This window comes from Salmo salar, chromosome 10, assembly GCF_965601325.2.
Source record: "Salmo salar chromosome 10, fSalSal1, whole genome shotgun sequence".
Taxonomy (NCBI): domain Eukaryota; kingdom Metazoa; phylum Chordata; class Actinopteri; order Salmoniformes; family Salmonidae; genus Salmo; species Salmo salar.
Genome location: NC_138300.1, coordinates 96,437,806 through 96,450,926, shown reverse-complemented (window position 1 = coordinate 96,450,926; position 13,121 = coordinate 96,437,806).

The following is a 13,121-nucleotide window of genomic DNA, read 5'->3' as shown; positions in this document are numbered from 1 at the left end:
TCTGAGATAGCTCTAGAGTTCCTCTGTGGAGATGAGAGAACCTTCCAGAAGGACAACCATCTCTGCAGCACTCCACCAATCAGGCCTTTATGGTAGATTGGCCAGACGGAAGCCACTCCTCAGTAAAAGGCACATGACAGCCAGTTTGGAATTTACCAAAAGGCACCTAAAGACTCTCAGACCATGAGAAACAAGATTATCTGGTCTGATGAAACCAAGATTGAACTCTTTGGCCTGATTGCCAAGCGTCACGTCTGGAGGAAATCTGGCATCATCCCTATGTTGAAGCATGGTGGTGGCAGAATCATGCTGTGGGGATGTTTTTCAGTGGCAGGGACTGGGAGACTAGTCAGGATCGAGGCAAAGATGAACAGAGCAAAGTACAGAGCGATCCTTGATGAAAACCTGCAGAGCTCTCAGGACCTCAGACTGGGGCGAAGGTTCACATTCCAACAGGACAACGACCCCAAACACACAGCCAAGACTACGCAGAAGTGGCTTCGGGAGTTTCTGAATATCCTTGAGTAGCCCAGCCAGACTTAAACCTGATCAAACATCTATTTTTTTATTTAATCCAGGCTGTAACGTAACAAAATGTTGAAAAAATCCAGGGGTCTGAATTTTTTCCAAACACACGGTGCATACTTATTTTCATATATTTTTTAAACTTTCTTTGCTTTTAGGCCCACAGGGAAGGGGTGGTATGGTTAGGACTTTCTCTGGTTGCCGTGGAGGGGGGGTGGGAGGGTGTATGAAAAAGTATCCTCGGTTGACAAGGAACCTTTAATGTTTATGGGGGTGGGGGGGACTGACAGTCATCCTGTGTTAGGGACTTGTGTGGTCTACATTACACCTCCACAGTAAATCACACATCATAGTAACGGGTAACCCCCCCCCCCCCCCCACCCCCACACAAAAACACATAAAATCACTACCTACTGGTTCCTTAGTAAACACACAGCAGCCCTCACAAATCACAAGAGTTAATTTGTTGGCCGTTCTCACGCACTCTCGCACACACCATCACTTAAACATCTAAAAACGCCACCAGTATTTAAAGATTTCAAGGCCTCCTGGTCTTCACTTCGCCAGTCTCTCAGAGAGTAGGAAGTGTTATATCCCAGACGGACAGACAGACCAGGCATGCAGTCACACACACACACACAGCACAGGAGGTTGGTGGCACCTCAATTGGGGAGGACGGGCTCGTGGTAATGGCTGGAGCGGAATCCATCGAATGGTATCAAATACATCAAACATGTTTTCCATGTGTTTGATGCCATTCCATTCGCTCCGTTCCAGCCAATATTATGAGCTGTCCTCCCCTCAGCAACCTCCACTGACACACACCTCACCAGGGTCTCAAAAAGGAGGAAGTGTTATATCCAGTGGAGGCTGCTGTGGGGAGATAGCTGAAACAGAGCCGAAAACAACAGAATACAACCGTGAAATGCTTACTTACAAGCCCTTAACCAACAATGCAGTTTTAAGAAATAGAGTTAAGAAATAACCGAAAGTAGAAAATATATATTTTTTAAGAAGTAACACAATAAAATAACAATAATGAGGCTATATACAGGGGGTACCGGTAATTTGCCAGTAATTTGTATATGTAGGTAGAAGTAAAGTAACTATGCATAGATGATAAACAGCCAGTAGCAGCAGTGTAAAAACAAAGATGAGGGGGGGTTCAATGCAAAACATTTTTTTAAATTAATTGTTCAGCAGTCTTATGGCTTGGGCGTTGAAGCTGTTAAAGAGCCTTAAGGACCAAGACTTGGCACTCCGGTACCACTTGCCGTGCGCCAGCAGAAAGAACAGTCTATGACTTGGGTGACGAGTCTTTGACAATATTGTGGGCCTTCCTCTGACACGCCTAGTATATAGGTCCTGGAAGGCAGGAAGCTTGGCCCCAGCGATGTACTGGGCTGTACGCACTACCCTCTGTAGCACCTTGTGGTCGAATGCCTAACAGTTGCCATACCAGGCGGTGATGCAACCAGTCAAGATGCTGTCAATGGTGTAGCTGTAGAACTTTTTGAAGATCTGGGGACCCATGTGTTTGATATATTTGATGCCCTTCCATCCATTCTGCTCCAGCCATCACCACGAGCCCGTCCTCCCCAATTAAGGTGCCACCAACCTCCTTTGGTTATATCCCTGTTAAACAGACATGTTGATGAGCACTGGGTTTGACCACTGGGGATCAGGTTACTGTCAGGGTCAGAGGTCAACAACTGATTTATTATGGGCGCAACAAGGTCACCATCTGAGATGTTGGCTGTGTATGTGCATGTAGTGGGCCAGTCTCCACATAACCTCTACAAAAGTGATCTCATGTACCAATGCCCATACACAGGCTAAACCAAGTCTCACACTGGAAGACCAGAAGAACGAGGGGGCCCTCTGGGGGTCACTAGTCTGAAATGCATTAATGGTAATGGACTGGCCTATTGTTTTATAAGGATTGGATTGTTATTTTAAAATGACATTTTCTCCAACTCTAAAAGTGCTCTACATTATACAGAGGTAACCCATCCATCACCATATCCATACACATATGGCTACAACAGAGCAACAAGTTGCCCTGCCAGACTCAATCTCAATACCATACTTGATGATAGGGATATGTATTTAGCTAATTATAAGGACCCCCCCTATGGTGGGTGACCGTATAGATGTGTACAGTGATAGACTTATGTATGCTACTGAGCCACCTAGTTGCTTTTGACTGCTGTACAATAATGTCAAACTACTTCAACTGTAGTGACTCTCTAGCCTCATACAACCCTCCTGAAATCTTGTGAGGTTACATTCTGTTTCGCTACACGAGAGCACAGTGGTCAGGATGGTCTTGGATCAGGCTAGTTTAGCTATCATTCCCCTCATTTCCACTGCTGTCATGCTAAACGTCTCAGACTGAAAAATCAATGAATGTGAGCTTTGAAGTACAGATTGTTTGCTCAGTCTCCATCTGACACAGTAATACAGATATGGTACGTCACAAGCCCCTCCACACACACACAAACACACATTTACAAACAAGATTTGGGTGTAAAGAGGGGTCAGGGGGTTGGTGTGGACAAGGGCAGACAAACTGATACAGTATATACAGGCACTAGCCTTTTGGGGGCCCTAAGCGTGATTTCGTTGAGGACCCCTCCCACCTCGCAGCAAAACATTTTAGTGTCCCTCCTCTTTATGGCGAATAACATTCTTTAAATTAAAGTTCCTTTTCTTCAGTTTTATACATTTTGTCATGGTGCAGAGAGAAAATGTGGCAATTTGATAACAAAAGTAATGCAATTCGACTCACTTTGCCATTGAGCAGAGGAAAAATTTGTAGTTTTAAAGCTAATTTCCACAAATTCTACACATTTTGTAATGACTTATGTCATGTTACTGTATCTGAACGAGAATGACTAACGAAATCAATGAGGGCCCCCTGGAGGTCAGCTGGCTAGACTAAAAAACAATCAAAAAATGTGCCACAATCATGGCTAATTGTCAGCTAATTGATTGACTGGTATAAAAAGAGAAACAATTCTGATGCACAACCAAATTCGAAATTGCACCTGGAGTATTCTACTATTCTTACTTTCAACAGTAAGTTGAGACCCTGACTTGAGTTCCTTTTTGGGGTCCCTAAGCGACCTTATGTTGCTTATGCCCTGTGTATACAGATGTACAGTAAATGTAGACAGACTTAGGGGGTAATGAACTACATGTTGTTCAACTAGCAATTTAACTACGGTACCAGTCAAAAGTTGACACACCTACTCATTCAATGGGTTTTCTTTATTTGTACTATTTTCTACATTGTAGTATAATAGTGAAGACATCAAAACTATGAAATAACACATATGGAAACATGTAGTAACCAAAAAAGTGTTAAACAAATTAAAATATATTTTATATTTGAGATTCTTCAAAGTTGCCACCCTTTGCCTTGATCACAGCTGTACACACTCTTGGCATTCACTCAACCAGCTTCATGAGGAATGCTTTTCCAAACAGTCTTGAAGGAGTTCCCACATATGTGACTCACCACCTGGATTCAGTCGTATCCTTTTACGGCTGGGGGTTCCGCTAGCGGAACGTTTCCACAACATCCGGTGAAATTGCAGAGTGCGAAATTTAATATAAATTATTAGAAATATTTTACTTTCATACAATCAGAAGTGCAATACACAAAATACAGCTTAACTTCTTGTTAATCCAGCCACCATCTCGGATTTCACAAAGGCTTTACAGCGAAAGCAAACCATGCAATTATCTGAGGACAGCACCCTATCAAACAAACACATGACAATCATATTTCAACCCGCCAGGCGCGACACAAAACTCAGAAATAACGATATAATTCATGCCTTACCTTTGAAGATCTTCTTCTGTTGGCACTCCAATATGTCCCATAAACATCACAAATGGTCCTTTTGTTTGATTAATGCCGTCGTTATATCCCCAAAATGTCCATTTATTTGGCGCGTTTGATTCAGAAAAACACCGGTTCCAACTCGCCCAACATGACTACCATTTATTTAATAAATTACCTGTAATCTTGGTCCAAACATTTCAAACAACTTTCCTAATCCAACTTTAGGTATTTTAAAACGTAAATAATCGATACGATTTAAGACGGAATACACTGTGTTCAATTGCGGCTTAAATGCAAGTGGAGCGAGCTTCAGGTCGTGCGCCCCAAACAAGGGGTACACTAGGCTGGACCCTCGTTCTGAATAGCCGTACTTCTTCATTTCTCTAAAGAAAAACATCAACCAGTTTCTAAAGACAGTTGACATCTAGTGGAAGCAATAGGAGCTGCAACCAAGTGCCACAGAAATCTAAGTTCCCATAGAAAACCAATTGAAAACACAGTGAACTCAACAACAAAATAATTCCTGGATGGTTTGTCCTCGGGGTTTCGCCTGCCAAATAAGTTATGTTATTCTCACAGACATTATTTTAACAGTTTTAGAAACTTTGGAGTGTTTTCTATCCAAATCTACCAATTAAATGCATTTTCTAGCTTCTGGGCCGTTTACTTTGGGCACGCTTTTCATCCGGACGTGAAAATACTGCCCCCTGTCCCAAACAGGAGTTATGTGTAAAAATTTGAAATTGTGTTTTTCACATTGGATAAAAGTAGAGACTCAGAGCTACAAAATGGTATATCATACACTGCATTTGAGGAACAATGGGAATGTAATTCTGCTTCGAAAATCACCTTTGAATGTTTTGGTATCTAGTGAAGAGCTCTCTTTGTCTACACCCATTCAGCATCGTTCACATCCTCTTAAGCTTTAGCCCCACCCATCTCGTTTCGCTCTCGGACCGCACACTTGACACTCTGGCTGATGATTTGTTTACCTCTGGATAACATAAAAACAACCTAACCAGCTCTGCTGGCAACAATTTCATTACGCTTTTTTGCAGACGTTTACTGACATAGGCCATATTCAACGGGTGTTGTACACACGTCATGTACCGTTAGCTAACGAGCCAGCCAGCTAACATTAGCTAGTTAAACAACAATGAACAAAGTGCCAACAATGCCTAATATTAGGCTCTAACTAGAAAAGCAAACAGCTCTGGGAAACGAATAATAATGCCAGCTAGGGAGCCAGCCAGCTAATGTTTGCTAGCTAGTTAACAGTACACTTTTAGCTTGAAATGAAACCACTTTCTGTCAAAATTAGAAACGTGTAATATCTGAAATTGTAGCTAGCTAACGCTAGACTATCTTAAATGTATACATCCTCATGCATGATGGACGCGTCAACCTGTCAGGAATTCCATACCATGGTTGCCCTTAGTTTGAAGATGTAATCGGGAGAAAGGTTGTTTTCTCCATCTCTTTAGCTATCATACTCTAATTCCACTTAATTCAAAACTTCATCCTCCAGAAAGTGGAGAGCAACACTTATGCAGCTCCACTACACAATAAACGTTTTAAAAAGCTGCATTCTACAGGATTACCAACACAGACTGAAGAGCTCACATAGACAGCAGCCTTCAATATGGCAGACCAATCAGAACTCCTCTCTCGGCATATCCAGCCCACTCATTATCTCAGCCAATCATGGCTAGTGGGAAGGTTGCTAACTTTTTCTGTGGCTTAACCAGCAAGGCTCGTAATTTAACAATTTTATTCGTATTTACAGATTAAGGCATATGAAAGTTGACATGTTCGAGAAGGCATTTCTGGCAAAAAATGCATTTTTAAATTCAAACGGCTCTCCTGTTAAGTCATGACTTGCGACATATGCCTAGTTTCCTGAATTGGGCTACATATGCTGAGCACTTGTTGGCTGCTTTTCCTTCATCCTGCGGTCCAACTCATCCCAAACCATCTTAATTGGGTTGAGGTCAGGTGATTGTGGAGGCCAGGTCATCTGATGCAGCACTCCATCACTCTCCTTGGTCAAATAGCCTTTACACAGCCTGGAGGTGTCGTTTGGGTCATTGTCCTGTTGAAAAACAAATGATAGCCCCACTAAGTGCAAACCAGATGGGATGGCGTATCGCTGCAGAATGCTGTGGTAGCCATGCTGTTTAAGTGTGCCTTGAATTCTAAATAAATCACCGACAGTGTCACCAGCAAAGCACCCCCACACCACAACACCTCCTTCATGCTTCACGGTGGGAACCACACATGCGGCGATCATCTGTTCACCTACTCTGCGTCTCACAAATGCCCTGGAACCAAAAATCTCAAATTTGGATTCATCTGACCAAAGGACAGATTTCCACCAGTCTGCTGTCCATTGTTCGTGTTTCTTGGCCCAAGCAAGTCTCTTCTTCTTGTCGGTGCCCTTTAGTAGTGGTTTCTTTGCAGCAATTCGACCATGACGGCTTGATTCACACAGTCTCTTCTGAACAGTTGATGTTGAGATGTGTCTGTTACTTGAACTCTGTGAAGCATTTATTTGGGTTGCAATCTGAGGTGCAGTTAACTCTAATGAATTTGTCCTCTGCAGCTGAGGTAACTCTGGGTCTTCCTTTCCTGTGGCGGTCCTCATGAGAGCCAGTTTCATCATAGCACTTGATGGTTTTTGCCACTGCACTTGAAGAAACTTTAAAAGTTATTGAAATTGATGATGCAAAATACTGATGTGGCAACTGAAAATATGCTATTTGAAAGTCTTATATCTTGAAAACTTGATTGCTGACATACAGAACATTTTGGGACTGTATTAACAGTGGACTAATTAAATAAATACCAAAAGATAGCTTTTGAGTAGATTTTTCCTTTAACTTTTGACTCCAGAGTGAACTGTTCTTGCAATGTGTAGTCCATGACATTTCAGATTTAGATATGATCATTTTTCACTAAGTAGTGTCGTGACTTTACCTTCATTAATCAGATTACTGTTATTCATCTAATCCACAAACTATGTTTAATTGTTACCTGATTAAATTAGTAATGTAACAATTAACTCTTTAAAGAACCGCTCTTGTGGTTATTAAACTCAAATTAAACTCTAAAGGTCTTTACCTATTATATCCATAAACAGTCAACTCATTAATCATAACCTCGTATCATATTATCATTCTGAACAGGAGCAACCTCCTGCATCTGCAAAACCCCCACCCCTACTTATGATTCAGTACTACACAAATTGGTGAAATTATTTATTTACTAGCTAACTAAATGGTAACACAGGATAAACATACACTCTTAATATATTAGAAAAAGGTCCCTAGCGGACTGACAAAATATGTCAGCTTGTTACAAAAGAGATGGAGAGGGGGGAGAGAGACACAATACTTTGGTACATTTAGAAACGACTCTCACAGTAACCATCTACTTTGCACACAAACCGCTGTCCATTTGGAGTAAGAAATGATGAATGTATTTACATGTAAATGTCTTGTTTCGTCTTGTCCTGAACAGAACTAGAGTGGATTTTCTTCCATTTGCTCCTGAAGCTGCCGCTTTGAAGATAGGCTAGCCAGCCGTGTAGATGGTTCACATTTGGGTGATGAGAGTAGTAGAATATGATGGTTTGAAGAGAGTAGTAGAATGGTCCCACTTAAATGAGCTTTTCTAGATACTTTACTTAGGACTGCTAATCCGCCGTACCAGTGATTGTCCGGGAGTTGGCGTTATTGTCTCTACCTCGTGTTGAGATTTCAGTGTTCAAACCACTTTGGAGAAGAGCAGCAGCTAAACGTCTCTCTGGTCTAATATGTTCATTCTTAACCCTTCATTTGATACAGTTCTTCAAAAGGGGCAGTTCGTCAGGCTGACACGCTCTCTGACCTCACTCAAGAGGGCGGTGACTACTCACTTGTACAAAGTTATAGAAACAATTTCCACTTATAGTTTGTAAGATCACATCCCTCTCTTAACAAAATTATTTTCATAATCTTTCATATTTCATACACAATGTAGAGGATGGACACTTTACACATATAGTGTATAACTCTTCAAGTTAGTGTATTTCCTTTACAACATTTTTAATGACATCACAAAATATCAACCCAAATGACAGTGTTATTTTAGGTCACCTCTGCCCATTCCCAGATACCATGTTAGAAATGTTGTTCCATTATTCGCTTTAAAACGTGTTAGAGTTTCGGCTAGAAAACGTCTGTGAAACAAAGGCACATTCCTGTGTGAATTTGGAGAGGGAGATAGATGAAAGGTCTAATCCTTGATTTACAACAGGGTGTGAACTGTCAACCCCCACCAGCTCCCACCTCCCCCCTCTGTGGGTGAGAGAGGGTCTGGCCGAAGTCATCCACTGCAAAGCTGATCAGATGCACCTGGATCCTCACAGGACAGTCATGACAGTAGTGAACTACTTTTCAAAGTAACTTTAGTTAAATAAACTATCTTTAAAAAAAAAAAAAATTGTATTATTTTTTATGTCAGCCCAGAAAATCTTAAGTGTTATTACATACAGTTGGGAAGAACTATTGGATATAAGAGCAACGTCAGCTTACCAACATTACAACCAGGAATACGACTTTCCCGAAGTGGATCCTTTGTTCGGACCACCACCCAAGACATTGGGTCTAATCCCAGAGGCTGAGCCAAAACAACGTCGCCGCAGAAGTGGTAGACGGAGCGGCCTCCTGGTCAGACTTCGATGGCGTGTACACCACCCACCGCTTCTGAGTATATTACTTGCCAATGTCCAGTCTCTAGACAACAAGGTGGATGAAATTAGGGCAAGGGTTGCCTTCCAGAGAGACATCAGAGATTGTAACATTCTCTGTTTCACGGAAACTTGGCTCTCTCGGGATATGTTGTCGGAGTCGGTACACCCACCGGGTATCTTCATGAGTCGCGCCGACAGAAGAAGGGCGGGGGTGTATGGGAAGAAGAAGGGCGGGGGTGTATGCTTCATGATTAACGACTCATGGTGTAATCATAACAACATACAGGAACTCAAGTCCTTTTGTTCACCTGACCTAGAATTCCTTACAATCAAATGCCGACCATATTATCTCCCAAGAGAATTCTCGTGAGTTATCATCACAGCTGTGTATATCCACCCTCAAGCAGATACCACGACGGCCCTCAAGGAACTTCACTGGACTCTATGTAAACTGGAAACCATATATCCTGAGGCTGCATTTATTGTAGCTGGGGATTTTAACCAAGCAAATCTGAGAACAAGGCTACCTAAATTCTATCAACATATCTATTGCAGCACTCACGTGGGCAATACACTGAACCACTGCTACTCTAAATTCTGCGATGCATACAAGGCCCTCCCCCGCCCTCCCTTCGGCAAATCTGACCATGACTCCATTTTGCTCCTGCCGTCCTACAGGCAGAAACAAACAGGATGTACCCGTGACTAGAACCATTCAATGCTGGTCTGACCAATCGGGAATCCACCCTTCCAGATTGTTTTGATCACGCGGACTGGGAAATGTTCCGGGCAGCCTCAGAGAATAACATTGATTAATACGCTGACTCGGTGAGTGAGTTTATAAGGAAGTGCAGTGGAGATGTTGTACCCACTGTGACTAATAAAACCTACGCTAAGCAGAAACCGTGGAAGGATGGTGGCATTCGCACAAACTGAAAGCGCGAACCACCGCATTTAACCATGGAAAGATGACTGGGAATATGGCCGAATATAAACAGTGTAGTCATTCCCTCCTTAAGGCAATCAAACAAGCAAAATGTCGGTATAGGGACAAAGTGGAGTCGCAATTCAACGGCTCAGACATGAGACGTATGAGGCAGGGTCTACAGGCAATTACGGACTACAAAAAGAAACCCAGCCACATCACAGACACCGACATCTTGCTTCCAGACAAACTAAACACCTTTGCCTGCTTTGAGGATAATACAGCGCCACCGACGCGGCCCGCTACCAAGGGCTGCGGGCCCCCCCTCTCCTTCTCCGTAGCCGACGTGAGTAAGACATTTAAATGTGTTAACCCTCGCAAGGCTGCTGGCCCAGATGGCATCCCTAGCCACGTCCTCAGAGCATGTACAGACCAGCTGGCTGGTGTGTTTATGGATATATTCAATCGCTCCCTATCCCAGTCTGCTGTCCCCACATGCTTCAAGATGGCCACCCTTTTTCCTGTACCCAAGAAGGCAAAGATAACTGTACTAAATGACTATCGCCCCGTAGCACTCACTTCTGTCATCATGAAGTGCTTTGAGAGGCTAGTCAAGGATCATTACACCTCCACCTTACCTGCCACCCTAGACCCACTTCAGTTTGCATACCGCCCCAACAGGCCCATAGACGATGCAAACGCCATCACACTGCCCTATCCTATCTGGACAAGAGGAATACATTCAGTATGTAAGAATGCTGTTCATTGACTAAAGCTCAGCATTCAACACCATAGTACCTTCCAAGCTCATCATTAAGCTTGAGGCCCTGGGTCTCAACTCCGCCCTGTGCAATTGGGTCCTGGACTTTCTGACGGGCCGCCGTCAGGTGGTGAAGATAGGAAACAACATCTCCACTTCGCTGATCCTCAACACTGGAGCCACACAAGGGTGCGGGCTCAGCCACCTCTTGTACTCCCTGTTCACACATGACTGTGTGGCCATGCACGCCTCCAACTCAATCATCAAGTTTGCAGATGACAACAGTAGTGGGCTTGATTACCAACAACGACAAGACAGCCTACAGAGAGGAGGTGAGGGCACTCGGAGTGTGGTGTCAGGAAAACAACCTCTCACTCAACGTCAACAAAACAAAGGAGATGATCGTTGATGTCAGGAAACAGCAGAGGGAGCCCCCCCCCCCTATCCACAGGACAGTAGTGGATAAGGTGGAAAGTTTTAATTTCCTTGGCGTACACATCACAGACAAACTGAAATGGTCCACACAGACAGTATGGTGAAGAAGGCGCAACAGCGCCTCTTCAACCTCAGGAGACTGAAGAATGTTTTTTTTTTTTAAGGGGTGGATCAGCGTAATATTGCGGAAAGATTGTTGCTTCCATCAATGTAATTGTCTGCATCATATCCAATCCCCCTTTTTTTTTTTGGGTAAATATATACATCCATATACACATATGCATACATATACACATACATATATAGATATACATACTTTTTATTTTATTTTTAAATACATGTATTATTCCCCACAAACCCTACCACCCTTCCCCCAATTGGAGTAAAGTAATAAACAATAACACTTAGGCTTCTACATCTTCTACACAATTACAGACACAATCTATTTTACAATAGTTATATTTTGTTTGTTTTTAGTCCTTCCTCTAGTTCTGATGTTCTATTTGTAACTGCTATTTCACAACATTTCTGACCCTATATATACATTTTACAGACCCCGTATGTTTTACATTGGTTATTTTGTTATTAGTACCACCCTTTAGCTCCATTCAACCCCTCCCATCTCTCAACACCATCCATTTTGGATTTCTATTTGCCATATATTTTCAACTGTGCTGTGATGCTTCACAAAAGTACTGAACCTTTCTATTCTCATAGCTTCTACAGATTGTAAATTAAAAATGAAAAATGTTGCTAAAATAATTATTATATTATTGATTGATTGACTGCAGCTTTTCAAATCACCCAGTATTGCAATCTGCAGTGTTAGTTCTAGGCAAATGTTGCAATTCTTCAGCCATTCCTGGACCTGTGACCAAAAACGAGCTACATATGGACAATAGCAAAATAAATTATCTAATGACACTGCTTCCTCACAGAAAAATCTGCAGAACTGGGAAGATTGTATCCACCATATACATAACATTCTATTGGTTGCAAGAATTTTGTATAGAAATTTAAGTAGAAAAATTAGAATTTTGAATCCGGCGTTGTTTTGCATATCAATTCATAAACCATGTGCCATGGAATGGGTACATCGAAAATCTCTTCCCAACTATTTTGCAATTTATATGGCACAGCTGTCAGTTTTTTTGTCCTTAAATGAAATTGGTATACGTTTTTATTTATCACACTTTTCTTTAACCATTTATGTTCTTTAATACAGGGCCGACATACAAGTTCCCTGCCTTTTCCCCCCCATCTACTTGCCTCTTCCATTTTTGTGGTAATGCTGCAATTAGTTGGTTGTAATTTTGGGTAGAGCAAAAATTTTAAAAACTAAACAAATTACGCCCTCAACCGCAAGGCTCTCCAGAGGGTGGTGCGGTCTGTACAACGCATCACCGGGGGACAAACTACCTGCCCTCCAGGACACCTACAGCACCCGATGTAACAGGAAGGCCAAAAAGATCATCAAGGACAACAACCCGAGCCCCTGCCTGTTCACCCTGCTAACATCCAGAAGGTGAGGTCAGTACAGGTGCATCAAAGCTGCGACCGACTGAAAAACAGATTCTATCTCAAGGCCATCAGACTGTTAAACAGAAATCACTAACTCAGAGAGGCTGCTTCCTACATACAGACTCAAATCATTGGCCACTTTAATAAATGGATCACTTTAGTCACTTTAAATAATACCCCTTTAACAATGTTTACATATCTTACATTACTCATCTCATATATATATATATATATATAGTATCTTATACCATCTACTGCATTTTGCCTATGTCGATCGGCCATCAATCATCTATATATTTACATGTACATACATATTCTTATTCCATCCCTTTAGATTTTGTGTACTAGGTAGTTGTTGTGGAATTGTTAG